The sequence below is a fragment of the Mastomys coucha genome, unplaced genomic scaffold (assembly GCF_008632895.1).
Source record: "Mastomys coucha isolate ucsf_1 unplaced genomic scaffold, UCSF_Mcou_1 pScaffold20, whole genome shotgun sequence".
Classification (NCBI taxonomy): Eukaryota; Metazoa; Chordata; class Mammalia; order Rodentia; family Muridae; genus Mastomys; species Mastomys coucha.
Window position 1 is genome coordinate 39,387,113 of NW_022196903.1, and position 18,347 is coordinate 39,405,459.

At 34.0% G+C, this 18,347-nt stretch overlaps 1 long non-coding RNA gene across 2 annotated transcripts in view; it reads left to right on the top strand.

Moving 5' to 3' along the window:
* Positions 1-15,967, top strand: part of LOC116098828 — a 39,932-nt gene extending 23,965 nt beyond the window's left edge. The window contains exons 2-3 of one of the 2 annotated variants that reach the window (XR_004121960.1): positions 4,338-4,392; positions 15,944-15,967. This is a non-coding gene — a long non-coding RNA (uncharacterized LOC116098828). Of the gene's footprint in view, positions 1-4,337; positions 4,393-15,938 lie in introns of both variants that reach the window. The other variant, XR_004121959.1, reaches the window with a different exon arrangement.
* Positions 15,968-18,347: the final 2,380 nt, after the last annotated feature.

Below are 18,347 nucleotides of genomic sequence, written 5' to 3' on the forward strand. Positions count from 1 at the left end.
TATATATATATATATATTGTTCTATATATAGATCTATATATAGAGAGATATACATATATATATGTATATGTGTGTATATATTATGATGTACCCTGTAATAGTATTTTTTAATTATTTATTCTAACAAATGTTGCATAATATAGCATATGATTGATTGAATCTGCTTTTTTTCCTGAAGATTAGTGATATTGAATATTTTCACACAGTTTTGGGGCAAATGTATATTTGTATGTCTTCTTTGAGAAATGTTTTTTTTCAAATCACATATTTAGTGCCTTCCCTCTTACTGTTGAACTGAATTCCTTATATAGAATGCATATCAGTATTTTGTCAATTATATATTTTGCAAATATATCTTTCCTATTTTTTCATTCCATTGATTGCCTGTTGTCTATAAGCCATGGCTTTGAAGTGGATTTACTCTCTGTTGTGCTTTTCTTGGTGTGATGGTCAATATTCCTTGTCAACTTGACTGGATCTAATACAAGCCTCTGAATGTATCTGCGAGAAATAAGAACATTCAGCTTAAATGTAGGTGGGACTATTATACAGATTGAGGTCTCCGACTGTATAGAATGCAGACAGTTATCTGGCCACATGCATCAATGGCTGGTATCTTTCTGCATGGGCCCCTCTTTGATCATCCTGATAGTGGAACAAGCCTGGAGTATGAGTCTATAGGTCATGCCTAAAATGTGGCACTATGTTGTTCATCTTGGATTAGAGTCAAACATTTAAGCTTGATCCACTGGTATCAACCTAAAGTACATGGTTTTAGGGACTGTTGATGCATCGCAGTTCTTATCCTCCCCTCCTGGCCCCCGAGTAGATATCTCTCCATGTGATGTGCTAATTGCGGCTAACAGAAATATGGCATGGACAGTATAACTCTCATACCCTATCCAACTAGCTGTATCTAATTCTACAAGTTTGTTGTACAGTTTCTTTGCTGGTTGTTTATGTCAATTGAAGGTACATTTATAAATGTATACTTAGTACAGGGGTTATTTTCTGTAGAAGAACAAGTGCTGGAAAGTCACACCTGCCATCTAATTCATGCCAGGCTCGTTAGTCATATTATTATATTATTTTTCTGCACAATCTAACATCCTAATATAAAACAAATACATATATTATATATATATACATATATATATTGAGATGATGTGCTTATGTTTTTAACTATGTTTTGGCATTAATGACTATTTTACTGGCTAGCTTAATTTTGTCTATGCTTTCAATTTCCTTTTATTTCTCATTACTTATTCTGTTGTTAATAACCATGTGCTGGTTAAGCAGTCTGCACATATTGTTATTTTCTTTCCTTTCTATTTCTACATCTTTAATTACATGGTGAAAATAATGTCTGATAAAGTTAACGTAGGCATAACAGAGAAAATACTTGGAAATCCCCTACTATATATTGCCTAAATATAAACCCAAGGATTATCATTAATTTCAAGTGGAATGATAAAATAAGACATGGAGGAAAGCATAAGTTCAATGTGTGTGTCCAGAAAAGATGGACATTTTAAAACTATTCTACAAGGAACAGCAAATATTCTCAATGTGGTGGTTTGAAAAAAGAGTGGTCCCAATAGACTCATGTATCTGAATACCTGGTCTATAGGGTGTAGCACTATTAGAAGGTATGGCTTTGTAAGAGGAAGAGTATCACTGTGGAAACAGGGCTAAAGGTCTTATATCTTCAAGCTAGGCCTAGTGTGGCAGTCTCCTTCTGCTGCTTGCAGATCTAAATGTAGAACTATCAGCCCCCTTCTCCAATGCTATGCCTATACACTGTCATGCTTCCTATCATGATGATAGTAGCCTACACTTCTGAAACTGTAAGCCATCTCAACTAAATGTTCCCTTATATAAGAGTTGTTGTGATCATAGTGTCTCTTCACAGTAATAAAACCCTAACTAAAACATTCAATATTCAGTATTAAGTTACATAAGGACTTTTGACTTGATTTGCATAGTCAGAGTCTTTATTCAGCATTTCAGAGTTGGTAATATTAGGTTCTGAGTTATTCAGGATAAATCATTTTAAATTTTTATGAACAATAAGCAGTGGGATAACTCACTAAACTCCACTATGTTTATGAATCTGGACTGGTGGGAGGATTCGTACTATTTGACTATGCTATTCTCAGCTATGTATAAGGCTGCGGTGGCAAGATCAGGGTGACACCATCTGTAATATCAATACTTAGAAAGTCTGAAAATCTGAGGTAAAAAGTTAAAGGATAACATTATAGTAAGACCCAGTGTTAAAACAAAAACAAACTAAAAAAACAAAAACAAAAACAAAAAACCAAATCCTGTGATTTATGTTTTCTATAATGAAAACTATGTATAATATATTTTATTTCATTTTTTCAGGAATGGATGTGCAACAACAACAAAAAATAAATGCTTCACATGCTTGATTTAATCTTATAGAGGCATTTTCTCAATTGAGGTCCCATCCTCTCAGATGAATCCAGCATGTGTCAAGCTGACAAAAAACTAACCAGAATACTGAGTCTCAGTATTTAAAAAGATATTTGAGACCAAATATCCACACAGAAATTGTACATTTCTTTGGTGTAGAATACTTCATATACAGTACAATAGTTTTTCTGTGGTCATACTTTTTCTGCAAATAATATCCTCACTGAGAAATTTTATGACATAGGATGTTGTTCTGTCTTTTGTCGATAACCTGTCTTGCATCTAAGAGCTATAGTTCTCTGCCTTTGACCTAAAATCTAAGGCAGAAAAAGTATAGGAAATAATTAAAGTCTGTCATCTAAAGCCAACTATAACATCATTTTACTTTAAAGACCCTGATTTAAAAATCTAATGTCAATTTCATTCAAGACTAAACAAGTAGCTAACACCGGCATTTGAATTTTCTATCAACACAGATTTCCCAAGATTGAATAAAGGTTAAACTAATAAGGCATATACTTGAAGGTTGCTATCAAACTGAAATGAGGGAATATTAGTGTTTACTATATTTCAATAAATATAAGACCCAAGTGGCATTTTCTCTTCAAAATTTAAATTGCTTTCACTATGAGGATTTTTAAAGTAGCCTCCAAACTCACAAGTATTTCAAGAGGATTTGAATATGTATGTGCACATGCATGTTTTAGCACATTTATAACAATTTATTTGAAATAGTAATTTTTCTTCCTTTGAAAGAAGATTGACAAGCTCTGGTGTACCAGTTCCCATGGTTGCCACTAAGAAGTGACACCAACTTAGTTAAACTACATGACTTAGATATATGAAAAGGACCCAAAGGGTTTCATGCAGATGTCAAAAGAGTTCCTGGAACATTTGTTTCTGTGCTTATTCATGTTGCTAGCAAATGTGTATCCTTGTAGTAGGTTCAAGACAAATACCATGTTTCTGTCTGTCTACTGAGATTTATTCCTAAATTATAGAAGGCATGATATTTAGTGGTTTATGGCTGTGTTTTGCCAATTAAAATCTAGAGTGTAAAAGAAGTCCCTGGAACCATGTGCAACTGTGTTCTTTTAACAACACAGGAACTGTGTCCTTTAACAACAAGAGAAAACCTAGTTAATAACAATAAAGTCCAGGGTAAAGTAGTAATGATAGCAGTAAATTCTAACACTTTATAATTTTGAACTTTAGTTCTCCTAATTGCCTAATTGATTGATGACATAAAATGAAGTTGTTATGCAAGTATATCTCATTTACCTACAATACTTATGAAATGGAGTCATCAAAAAAAGCTATAAATTTATCAATTAAGTAATAATTTAGTTACTAGTAAAGTAGGTTTTAAACTTTAAATGTGGAATATTTAGAGCAGTAATCCCTAAAACCATGCACAAAGCAAAGATGCTAAAATTGTCTTTTCTTATTTAGAGAAGATTATGAGTTTTGGTTGTGATGTAAGTGGGGAGTTTTGGGTGATTTCTTAGAAGAGGAAGAAAAACTGTTATCCTCACAAAAGAAAACCCTTCTAGAAATGTGCAGCAAGCACCTGGAATTATATTCACAAATATTCTTAAATTTTTTATTATTTTGCTTCCTGTCAGAAGATATAGTTTAATTTCAGTTTAATTTTTAGTTTACTTTTACATCTACAAGTTTACTTATGGCATTTTTATAGAAAATGCTCCTCTACTACAAATCTCAAAGATAGTCTTGACCACTTAATTTTATTTCCTCAGAAGAAAGGTTTCTTCATCACTAGTTCATATTGCTGTGTTTTAGAAATATCATTATTTGACAAATAAATGATGTGATGCTACTTTTTTCTTAAGTGGAATATGAACCAGAACAACTGTTTTTCTTATTTTTAATTGAAGGTATCATCTTTGCAGAAGGCATACACAGCTAAGTTTGTCAATGGAAATGATCAATGTAAGTACATATGACAAGATCTTAAAAACATGCAATGATTTCTCTCTCTCTTTCTCTCTCTCTCCATACACACACATACACATGCACACATACACACACAAAGATAAAAAGCCAAACAAAAACCAAGCTCAACATATATAATATATATGTTGAATGGGGTTGATGGTGGAAGAAAGAGGGAAATAATATAATTTTAAAAAAGACTAGTGGTACCATAGGTGCTTTGTCTAAGAAAAATGGACTTAATGTGGATATTATCACAACTTATATGTTAATTACATGATAATTTTATGTGAGTATTCTATATCACTAATATTATGAAAGAAAACACTCCAACAAACTAAAGTATGGTTTATTTTATTAACATGCTAATATGATAAGAATGATCTTAAAGTTAACAAATATTTATTGAAATTATATTGTTCTATAACATTCTATACTTATGAATTTTAGTGATGAGCCAACATACACATTTAAACACACAAAGATACCCATACAGATACACACATAGAAACACACACATACAAAGACACAAACCCAAATAAAAACAAGCTCAAAATATACAAAACTCCTGTCCCTGTATACATTTCAATAAAGCAAAAGAAAGTGGTAAAGTATATTCAAATAGTATGTATTATGAATTTCAGAGCTTGATGATTGTCCTTTAGTATTTAGAGCATTTTGCTGGAAGCATATATGTCAGAAATTGCTTATATTTTCAAACTTCAATGTTAGCTTTGTAGAAGCATGTAAATACATTCTCATCAAACAGGCCCAATGTTGTGACTCACACTTATTTATCCTAGAACTGTGGAGGGGACTCAGGAGAATGGTGAGTTTCAGCCATCCTACACATTAAGACCTTGTCTCAAAAAAAAAAATGACAAACAACATCTAAACAAAATAAAACAAAGTAAAATTAACCAAACAAAACAAACAAAATCCCCCAAAGCATGTCAGCTGAGTTTCTGGAGAACTGACTAAAGAAGTGGAGAGAGTTTGATAAAGTAAATACATCAATTGACAATTTCACAGTAAAGTAAGCATAAGAGTTCATAATCTGACAAGAGAAAAAATAAACTTGTACTTCATTGCGATTGAAAAAGGCTAAATGAGTTATTTTTGAAACACATCTTCCTGCGAAGATCTGAAACCATTGGACATCTGCCTGGTCATTGAATAGACATTTTGTTCATAACAAGGTAATCTATAGTATATTACCAAGACATTAAAGAAACCTTAGAGGAGAACTCACTGTGCCAATTAATGAAAATGGGATGTGCTCATGAACTAGTTTAGAGTCAACCAAGCTTTCAATCCAACATTTCTCACCTTGTGTCTCCTATCTATGATCTTTCAATTGTCTATCTGTTGTCTGCATCTGATTTATACCTGTTGTTTGTTAAGAGAAAGGGCCTTTCTATATATTTATTTAATAAAACAGAAAGTATGGTATGGAAAAGGAGGAAGAGATACTTTGCTATCAAAATCTTACAGCAGAAAAGTAAGACATTTTATTGACCCAAACTGACTCACAGCAATACTCAAAGATGTTACAAACATAGTCACATATTACTTCTAGCATTTATGGAATATTTCTTGCTTAAAATTGCTTTCAGCCTATTGTTTATTTTTAGGAAATGAATACCACAGTACGCATGTAACTTTTTCTGAGTTAGAGGCATAGGAGCATTTTTTTTTTCCCCTTTGGAGACAGGGTTTCTCTGTGTAGCCCTGGCTGTCCTGGAACTCACTCTGTAGACCAGGCTGTCCTTGAACTTAGAAATTCACCTGCCTCTGCCTCCCAAGTACTGTGATTAAAGGCGTGCACCACCACTGCCCAGCACATTGGAGCATTTAAAATTAAAGTTGAAAGTTTAATTGCATAGGAAGTTCAAGGCATAGTAATCTCTCTCTCTCTCTCTCCCTCTCTCTCTCTCCTTTTATTCAAAATATGTTCTTTTGTTATACTGTTTATCTTGATTACAGTTTCCCCTCCCTCTATTCCTCACAGTTTTATGTATCTCATGGAGTGGGCTTTAAGTTAAATCACACGTTGGTTGGTTTCTCCCACATTTTTCAATAAGGACAGCATTGTAAATAAAAGGTGCATGGATGACTTGATGTTTATGATTCACTTTTGGTAGCCTGCAGAGTTTCTTTTCATACCAAATATATTATCACACAGGGTAAATATTTTAAGTATTTATTAGCCCAGCCTCCGCATGTTCAATCAGACAATGCTTGTGTATTGTCTTCAGCAATGAGTCATTGATATCAGTTTGTGGAGAGCAACCTATTGTCTTGATAAAATCCTAGGTTTTGGGGGGATTTCCATGGGATCCCTTTGGACAAAACCTCAACTAGAAGATAATACAGTCCCTGTATTGAAAGCTTTGTTTGGTGACAAGAGCTGGTGGTATATGCCTGTAGGATTTATTGAAGGTTGCACAGGCAGGAAGATCATGAGTTCCAGATCAGTCTGAGCTAGATATTTATTTGGATTTGTTTGGGAGAGGAAAATAGAATAGATTTTTATGGAATGATTGATAGCTAGTTGAAGGGTGAGAAAAGGAATTTCAGGTAGGAATATGGGTGTGTGTTTGGGAGATTTAGTTGAGGGAGGGAATGAAGAGAGGAACAGAATTGAGAGATGTTTGAGGGATGGTATGGAAAGCTAATGAGGAAATTTCGTGAGATATAGGAAGGCAATCCCAATGGAATCTCCAGTAAGCAGGAGGGGGTGGCATGGTGAGCAGGAGGAGGGGGGAATGGAACAGGGGATTGTTTTAGTTTTTACTTTTTGGAGGGGAACCTGGCAAAGGAGATATTGTAAATAAGAAAATATCTAATAAAAATAAATAAATAAAAAGAAGAGAGATTGAGTCTTAAATGTATTGCTTTTTTAAAGGCAAGTTACTCTTGAACATTCTGAGCATACAAAACTACAGCAGGTTAGGCACACAGTTTTAAATTATATCAGGCACATTGTTAACTTGGTTGCAAGATCTCACACAAGTTCAGTCTCTGTGAATGTATGAGATATTTTTTGAAACAGATAACATGCTGCAAGATATAAATTATGTCCTTCAGGATAGCATCCACAACCCTAAAATAGTTTTATTTTACACAGTAATAACCAATAAATTGTATTTAAGGGGATTCAATAGTAACTAAATCTAAGTCCATATTGAAAAGATTGTCAGCACTTCCAGAGAAATTGTTCATGTAAAAATTAAATCACAGGACATAAATGTTGGTGTTTTCATTTATAGTTGAAAATAACACGACAGTGGGGTTAATTAGCAGGATAGAGACTTTGGCAAGAGAATTCCAAGTTATCATGATGGTTCTCAGGTGGAAAGGTGAAACTAATAGTTTATGAATGGTTTATTAACACTGCACGTAACACTGAAGTGTGAACTACTCTGTGAAAATTACCAGAAGAAAACTTCAAAGATGGGAACAGAGTTAGGCAAGAAGATAACTTAGAATGTGCTCTTCTAGAAGCTTTAAAAAGTGTACTTTGAAATTTCATTTTTATACAGACTTCATCACTCTGTGTGACTGCAGGGATAATTCTTTCAGCCCTGGGTTGCTGCTTGATACAATTTTTTAGGGATGATCTTTATTTTTAAGTGTCCCCATACCATTGAAATTCTCATTTTCCATATATTCTGAAGTTTGAGACCAAAATATCCACCATTTCACTGCCTTTTATGAGTTTTCCCTTTTGTAACATGTTTCCATTTGATTGAGCAATGTATGTATTTCTCTCCTATGTTCTTGCTGACTTTTGTTTTTATTTTGTCTATATAGTTTTAATTTCTAAAGGTTCTTTTCTGAGAGTTATATGCCATTTAATTTAATGCAGGACTTTTACGTTAGAGAGCTATTATCTAGAACAACAGTTTTCAACCTATGGGTCACAACACAATTGGCAAACCTCTATCTCCAAAAATAGGTATATTGTGATTCATAACAGAAGCAAAGTTGCAGTTATGAACAATAAAAATAATTTTATGGTTGGGGATCATCAGAACAAGAAGCTCTGTACTCAAGGGTCACAGCCTTAGGAAGATTGAGAACCACTGCTCTAGAAGGTTTGGAAGTGACTCATATTTTAACTTCCATCTGTAGACAATCTATGCTTTTAGGACCACATATTTTGGACATTTGGCTTATTTTCTCCATTCATGGTCTGTTCTGCTTTGTGTGTATAGTAATCCTTAGTTACCCATCAAAGGTAGCAACAGTGTACATGATTAACAGGAATCATGTTAATATATAGCTAATATAGCAGGAATACCTGTGCCTACTTACTTGTTGACTATGTAGGGTGGCTTTCTGCACTAGCACCACTTCTCTTGATTAAGATGGTTAATGGAGTGAAACAGGAGTGGAGCATGGTCACTGGCCATCTCTCTCCTACAGTGGTATAGTGCAACTCTCCTTAAAGGGGTTCCCAACTATGTCAAAATTAGAGTGCTTTATTTTAAAATAATAGCCTGCATCCCTAGGTCATGTCTACATAGCATGCTATCTTGTTTGTTTTGGTTATGCTAGTATACATGGTACAATATAGCTTGCTCATTCTTTCTCTCCTTTCATAATGGGTTGTGTTTTATTGTTTTCCATTGTCATTTCCACTACTTTATGGATTTATTTTATTCATAATTACGAGTTCATTGTCTAACATTTGGGATGCCTATATTGTAAGTCCAATGATATAACTGACCACACTTTCAACTTTATTCAACTTCATAAAATTATAAAAATAAACCAACTACTTTCTTCCTCCGTGCTTATGTTCAAACTTTCAGCTTTACACTCACCCTAATCACTTATGATTTTTGTAATGCTTTTGAGCTTGTAGGACAGAATAATACATTTCCTTAGGCTATGATATTATTTTAATACTGTAAATTAAGTGTTATTTGCAGTCATAAATTGGTGCAAACCAGAACTTTAAAAGTTATTTATCAAAATAATTAAAACTATAAATGTCTTCTCAACTTGCAGTTTTACTTTAGCAATTTATATTGGGATATCATTTTTGCTATATATACATATAAGTTGTGAAGATGTTAAATAGAGTGTTATTTTAAAAACAGAAAAATTTGTAGTGAGGGTTATATCAGTAAAATATGGCACATATAATTTTAAGTGGTATGACTGTCTTTTATAGACACTATCCACATTCATGCAATATTTTTATTATTTATACTTTACTATAAATGATACTTTTACAAGTTTATTTGATTATATTTACATTTCTTATTTACATTTTGCTTGGAATTAAATTGTTCTTACCAGCTTAGAAATTTGCAAGAGTATGATGGTACAAAGAAAACATAAATATGTTTAGATGTAGTACATTTAAAACGTGAAATTTAAAAGGGCAGAGAACACAGAAAGGACCAGAAATATGAAGCAAACTAAGTTTTAAAATGACAACCACATGCCACTCTTTTAGACCTTGCATCTTTTTATTGTTTTATGTATCAGCTAAAAATAAATAATAACAAAATTTATCAGGATTTGGCTCAACAATAGAGAGGTGGAACAAAACAATAGACCATATTTGGATGAAACTAATTTCATGAAGAATATACCATAATATTGAAATTGTAAGTTTCCCTACTGTCAAGCCTGTCACAATTAAAAACACTTTAGAATAATTTCTCTAAAATTGCTTTTTAGAGCTTTTATCAGATGTTTATGGGTGTTTCCCATTCAGGTTTTTCTGTGTACCAATGCATATAGTACCCTAAAATGCCAGAAGGGAATGTCGGTTTATCAGGATCTGGAAGTAGAAAAGAATCTTGCTAATTTTCATGTGGTTTCTGGGTACTGAACTCTACAGGGGCAGCAAGTACTCTGATCTGCTAAGCTACCTCTCCAGACCCAGAACACTTATTTTTTTATATTCTAACCAAAACACTGCTAAATAAGAGAATAAATACAAAAAAAATTTAATGAAAATAGTCACTAAAAGTTAATATATGTTGTTTCCTTTAGAAGCTGTTACACTGAGCCACCAAACTGGCCTTTAAATTCTGTTAGTTCTTTGAGTCGATTCTCACATATACTGTTACATTTTCCAAAATAGACTACTATATGTGAGCTATCTCAACTCAAGAGTTTCAAATTCTTTCATACTTGACTTCTCCATGTTTTTGCCAGCCCAGTTGAAAAGGCTTATATCACTTGTCTAAAGTTTATCATTGTCTGCATGTGTTTCTATTTGAAATACTTAACATTTTTCTCTAGTCTTCAGTAGCAGACCTTATGTAAAATTACCCAGAGATAAGAAGAAATTTAAATCATGGGAATTCAATAAATATTTGTGAACAGATATGTAACTTTAAAATTAAAATATAATTTAATTTATCCATTTTATTCTTGAAGACCTCTCATGCTCTATCTCAAGTTCATGACATCTTTTATTCATATATATTAACAATAACAATTAAATTCTGTCCTTTTCTAAAGATGTTGTGTACAATTCAAAAGTCAGTGAAAGAAATATTAAATGTATACCATTTTCAAATTTTTGAGGTAGATTAAACACAATTTCACAAAGCATAAAATATGAAAAAATGTAGGAAGTATGGCTATAAAGATTTTTTGTAATATAATTATTGTTTATTTTATGTACTATCATAAAGACATTAAATACATGATGACTGTTTGTACCAGTATATGACAAAAAACATTATCAAAGGCTAGGTGACTTATCATTAAAAGTTCTTGAGGCTGAAATTAAATCCCACAAAAAATCATATACCAGCAGTAATTTAAGAAATAGAATTTAAGAGTTTATATAACAATGAAATTAAAGTATATTGAATATTTAGAGGTGGTTCTAAAACCATGTAATATGTCCTTAAGAAAAAGTGTGAAACAATTTGAACTGACTAAAAGAACTATATAATTTAAAAAAAAAAATATGTGTTAGAGATAAGAACACAGTATATTAAAGGTGGTCTTAGGTGCCCCCTTAATGCACTAGGTAGTGCATCAGCCTCATTAAAAATGATATTATAGTGTTTTCAAAAGTGTTCACGAATTCATTGTAAGACCAAAGTAAATTCTCCCCCAAGTATGTGACTGGATCACTGGGTATTTGTGTAGGTTGATTTGTCTCTTGTGAGCTTTTAATGGAATTCCATGCGGCCTGCATCATTAAAATCTGAGGCTTTGCTATAGTTAGATTTTTATTGCATAATTATGATAATGTGTCAATTCAAGGAAATGATATTCTACATACAACTCAATATATAGGAAAAATTGATTTATTATATAGGTAGCACAGAATAACTTACAATGTTTGTCAGAAAATGAGTATTTATGCAAATATAAAAGACAACTCAATATATAATCAATAAAGCTGCATAGAAGTAGAGTATACTAACTTAGGGAATGCAAGCATTTTCCAAATTTGTTATAAGCTAATGTTTCTGCCACTTACTTAGCCACAATCTCTTTATGAACACATCTGTGCATGGGTTTCTCTTTATATTTATCATATTAATATACAGGAATGAAACGTCCTCTAAATCCTGTTGAGAAGGGCAGCTCTGATTTCTCTGATTTCTTATGCAATTGTAAAGGATCAATCCCTAGAGGTAGGAGACATTGGTATAATTTCACATAAGTAGTTAAGGGCTTAAAGGTAGACCTTTGTTCAGAAAAGGGAATGAATGTATGTTCATTAAAATATTCCTTCTTGGCTACATGTCTAAAGCCATTTATGTTTAACAATAAAAGGCTAGCTATTCTCAAGTAAGTGTATCTGCAGCTATTTATGTCACCAAGAATTAACTTGGGAATTGAATTGAATTTGTTTAGCTTTTCTTTAAGTTTTTTATTATTAGAAAAACAGAGATTAAAAAAGATATACTTTCATCATTTATGCATAGGTTCTTAAATGTTTTCCACAATAAAAGTAGTCCAATTTTACCCTGTTTAAGTAGATCACACTGGAGGCATTTTTATAGCAGCCTCTATGTCTAGATTCATTACTCATTTTTTCTAAAAGGCGCTTAATGGTTTTGAAAGTAGCATACCTATGTAGGATAAAATCACTTGCCCTTAATTAAATGATAGAGAGGTGAGTCTCCTTATTGAAGCTGTGCCCTTTAAATAAACATCATGCAGTCATAAGTATACACAGCCATAAGAGTAATCGCTTGAATTTGCATGCACAGGGGAAGCTTCTGCTGTAGGTACAGTAGCTGCATGACTGCCTCTCTCCAGATCCCAACCAAGGGAAAACAGCCGAATGTAGATGGCACCAATTGTGTATCTCATGTGGACATTACATTTTTCAACTTTCAACTGAGGAAGAAGACATTGACCTAAAATTGACCAAAGAAGGGGGAATTTACCTAAAATTAAGACAGACTTTACATAGGGAAAGAGAGATTTTATGTGCTTCTACAAATAAAATTAGTAACCTGCATGCTTCCAATCTTCATTATATGTTAAAGAGAGTATTTACAACCCTCCACTGTAGTGGGTCTCAACCTGTGGATCCTTTGGGGGAGTGTAGGGATCTAATGACCTTCTCACAGCGGTCACCTAAGACCATCAGAAAACAGCTATTTACATTGTAATTCAGAACAGAAGCAAAATTACAGTTATGAAGAAGCTACAGAAATAATTTTACGGCTGGGGGATCACTGCAACATGAGGAAATGCACCAAAGGGTTGCAGGGTTTGAAAAATTAAGAACCAGTTCTCCACTGAAGTACCCACTTACCTGCCCTAATCATCCCAAATTGTGCCGACAAATTAGGACTTTTTTTCTATCCTTAGTGCTTCCACAATGTATCTGATCACATTTCAGTGTGATACATGCAAAGGCTAATGACAACATGAGTCAAAAATGAATGATAAAAGAGCCTAGGCTTTATTTTTATTGCTTTGATAATGTTAATTACTTAGAATATTTTACCTATGTGGATGTCCCTTAAATATGTCAGATAAAGACTATAATTACAGATCAATCTCTTGTTAAATAAATATTTCTATTAATTCTTTGAAATGTTCATACAGTGATTTAGGAACATATCTTCTCTTTACCTTGTCTGAGTTCTAGAACTGTCCCCATTTCACTTCCCCACTCAGATGTATATCTCGCTTTTAATAAATTTACTAGGACAGACATTAAGATGGGTACTGGAGAGATTGGTCAATTGTTACAAGCACTCACTGTTCTTCCAGAGGGCTGAGGTTCAGTTCCTAGAAATCATATGGTTGCTATTTGTGATTCAATTTCTAGGTGATTCAACACCCTCTTCTGGCCTCCTCTGGCACCAGACTAACATCATGCATGGTGTGGTGGACATACATATAAGTGGACATACATATAAGTAGACAAAGCCTGCATATTTATACATATATACAAATAAATGATTTCAATTTATATTGTACATATACTTCTGGGTATTCGACTATCTATTGGAGGGTGGATGATATTCTAGGAGTCACACCATTGAAAAAACTGACTCTCTTCCCAAGAAGCCACTCAGTGTCTACAGATTCACAATTAGGGATGCAGAACCCTGAGGCTCTCTTAGTTCCATAATATAATATGTTCTGGCTTTATTACATACAGGTCTCAGGCAGGTAACTAGAGCTGATGTGAGTTCAAGACCTCCCACAGTCATGTCACTTTCCTTGTGTAATGTATTATGTCCTTCAATATTTTTGCTATGTTCTACACACATTAAAAATCTTTTACTTAGTAAAAGATTTAGTAATAAAAAGCTGTTTATTTTTAAAAAGGAATATGCAAGACTCTTACAATGAATGTGCTACCTAAAAGCAGAGCACTTTCAAAGGCCAGGATGTGAGATTGTCTAAATTTAGATAACAAATGTCCATCTTAATTTCTTTTGTAAAACATTTATTTGCCTTATCTTATGTAGATGTGGGCTTTGTCTACTTATGTGTGCACCACATTTGTCTGAAGCCCGAGGAAGCCAGAGCGGATATTGAATCCCCTGGAAATAAAGTTAAAGGTAGTTGTAAATAGCCACATGAGTTCTAGGCAGTGAACCTGGCTCCTCTGCAAGAGTAGCTAGTACTCATAACCATTGACTTATCTATTCACACCCCATCTTAAATTCTGTTCATCAATCCAATGACTTTTAGACTACATAATGGAATATAGACTCTGCAGATGTGAGAAGTGAATATACGGGGAAGAAAGGTACAAATCTGTAATGACGTCAAACTTGTATTCATGTGATGCAATCACTATGTGCTTGGAAAAATAAAAATTTTAATGCCAAAATTATATTTAAATTTGACTTCAAGGCAATTGTTGGTTGTAATAAAATAAAATGGCTAATAGAGAAGGAAAAATACTTTGTTCAGAATCTCAGATCTCTGGTCCCATATGAATATGGACAGCTTGATGACTCTACGTCCATTATGTTTATTTTAATAATGCAAGGACATTTTAATTTTTAAATATAGAACTAATTTTGGTCTTACTATTATAAAGTCAATAATTTTAGTAACAATGATGCCTGCAATTGTAAATGTTGTTTTAAATGTGGAGACAAGAAAGCTGTGAAATATTTAGTACACGATTATATATTCATGCTATGCTTTGAAAAGCTGCCACCATAGTTTTGACCTTTATGATAGTTACTCTATGTACAGTAGTACATTTTCATTGATGAAAGATTGTATCTTCACTAAGTGAGAACAGCCAATGCCACTTATCTCAGAGAAGAAAATCCACGGTAATTTACAAACTTTGCCCACTACACATGGAAGTAGGAGAAACAGATTCTCTTCTCATTCTATGAGGCTCTGAAGCAAGATTTATCTCAATTCCCAAATTCTGCGAATATTTCCACTGGAAGAAAAGAATGATTCCCTTATAGGTGTGTAGAGTACATCCTCAGACACCATCCATATGTGCAGAGACTGAAACAGAACAAATTCTTGTATTTCTTGATTTTCACCATAAGATGATGGTTAACAATTACCCATCCAACATTGTTTTAGAATTACTTGTGGAGGTAGAAATCAAAGAGAGAGATTTCGGGTAAACCTGTCCATCTCAGAGGAGTGATATTTCATTTCCATTTATTCCTAATATCTGGTTTTCAAAATGAAATAAACTTCAAACCATGAACAGCCAGAAAGCAGTGAAAAGAAACAGCAGGCCATAATTCAGTTAGACAGGAACACTTAACGGGGTCTGGACAATTCCTTTTTCTGATTTTAGCAACATTGATTTGCTCATTTCTCCAAACTCTTTTCAAACCTAGGAGGTCAGTGTTAGCCTGCTGCTCACAAAGCAACAGAAATTACTTTCATAGTTACCTGATATCACTGAGAAGAAAATTGTTTTGATTGTTAGTGGAGCTCAAAGTATCCACAAACTCTTGGGAAGACAGTAGGTCTGGGTAGGACCAAGCTCTAGTGTAGCTTGGCTCTTCCATGATGTTTCTTTTTCTCTGGAAAACAGTCGTAAACTTTCAGGATATAGTAAATGAAATTTCTCTGACTTTTGAAAGGGAAGATCGAAGAGATGGCACCGAGTACCGAGCTTCAGACATGAGATTTGAAGGGGGCAAAATAAACAACGCCAAAGTACTTCATATGTATGTATGCACACAGAGGGAGTTAGTAATAAAAGTTAGTTTGGGCTTTGTTGATGACCGAGGTCCCATGCAGTGACTTTGTGGAATGCCATTGGATAAAATTTATTCCTTAAAGGCTACCAACACTGACATGAATAAACTAGCACAACCCAAATTAATTTTAACATTTATTCCAAGCACAAGTACTTATACATATTTAGTTATGTAAGTGAAGCTTATGTTTTTGCTTTTGAAAGCAGCAATTCTAACACAAAATTTACTTTAAAGAAATCTTGGAGATGACCATCCTAAAATTTAACTTACATTTCTTAGTATCATTTATTTATTGCTGTTTTCCTCCTGTTCCATTATTCTCTTTTTTCCTATTTTATTGTTTCCTTCAACCCTCCTCTCTTTTCCCCTCTCCTCCCTCTTCTCTCTCTTTTTAAAAATTTTTTATTGATTTTTTTGTGAATTTCATATCATGCACCCCAATCCCACTCATTCCCCTGTCCCTTCATATCCATGCTCTGCCTTTGCAATCCCCCTAAAGAAAACAAAACATAAAAATAAAAATTTCCCTGTGGCAGTTGAGTATGTCATGATATCTCACACACAGTATGCATTTTTGCCTAAACAGCTTTACTTGCTCAAATGTTCAAATTCTTGGTATTGCATACAGCCTCGAACCAGCTATCTTCTTTTTGTTTTTCTTTTTCTTTTCCTGTTGTAATTGCATTGGTATAGACAGGTTCAAATCTAATTGACTTTCCAGGCTTCTAAGAATTCATTGATTGAAAACATGAGGTCATACATTAGGCAGATGATGATAGGTGACTGGTATAAAAATGGCAAGTGTGAAGTCTGAGGGTTGTTTAAAAAGGTGGACCTGTAGGCTAATAGCCCTGACCCACTTTTTGTCTGCTCCTTGCTTTCTGACTGTAGGTATTCTGTGGTTAGTTCTTTTGTGTTCCTTTTGCCTTTTCTGCCATAACGGACTGTAACCCTCAAACTGTACTTCAGAATAAACCTTCTTTTAACTTACTTTTTTTGAGGTGTTTGGTCATAGCAACAGGAAAAGGAATTAATGCACTCTGGAAATTAATGCTTTTTGTTGCTGAAGTGACACATTTTCCAGACTATAGTCAAGAACTGATTTAAACAGGAGTTGAGGGAAATGCTTGTAACAAAGGATAGCTTATCAGGAGTTGAGTGAATGAAAGAATTCCCAGAGAAAGGCATGATCTGACCAGACAGCCCCAAGATAGTTCTACGGATGAAAAGATTTCATGAGGACCATGGCCTCAAGGTCAGTAGGATTTATTCTAGAACAAAAGCTGTCCTGGAATCATCCTCAAAATGCTAAAAGCAACCCTCAAACAGAATGAGAGATTAGATTCACAAGGGACTCAACTGCAAGCTGAGCCAAAGCCAAACACACTAAAGGAATACAATAGCATCTGTCCATTGCAACACAGAAAGCTTAGTGCTTCACACTTAAAAAAGCTTCTTAGGTTATGGTGTCACCTGGCTCTAGCTCTCCCAATTTTTATCAAAAAGTATACAAACAAAATAAAACATGTGTCATGAATTGATTTGCAAGAGCGTGGGGGTTTCCTATGGTCTAAGGTTTATTCCCTTCTCCCATTTGAAATTCAAATGCTGAAAAGAAATTCCCAACGTAGTGGCAGGAAGATCTGAGGCCTTTGGGAGCAAACAGGATGAACTCAATAATTAATGACAGTGTCCTCCAGGAATCCCTTTCTTTGCATGTCTACCAGGTTAGGATACCTCCAGCAGGTACTATTGATGAGGAACTAGGTCCCCACCACATACCACCCTGTCTTCATCTTGAATTTCTTCCTTTCTAGAGCTAACAGAAAACATCCTATTATTTATAAGTTCCACAACCTAGGGTTCCTTGTTACAGCAACTAGGACAGTCACACAGAGAGAACTACAAATAAAAAAACAAATAAGAAAAAATCATGAGCAACATTTGATCAAGGGGGGATGTATAAAATTGAAAGCAACTGGAGAGAGAAAAACTTTAATCTCAGTAGGTCTCTCTCATGCTGCCTTCCTACTCTGTCCTATTGATAGACAAGGTGAGGAGAAGCCCCAGGCAAGCTCAGACAAACTGCTGGGATGAGGGAGAACTGAGCCGATTTACTGATACATTCTAAGGCTGATTTTAAAACATCACTAGGGAGCCCAATCTTCATCTGAAAATACATTTTCAAAAATGGGGGTGGTGGTATGTCTAAGCTATATAATAAACAGGATCTATAGTCCTCCATCAGATTGCCTCATCCTCACGAACTGGGAATGCTTACCTGTTCCC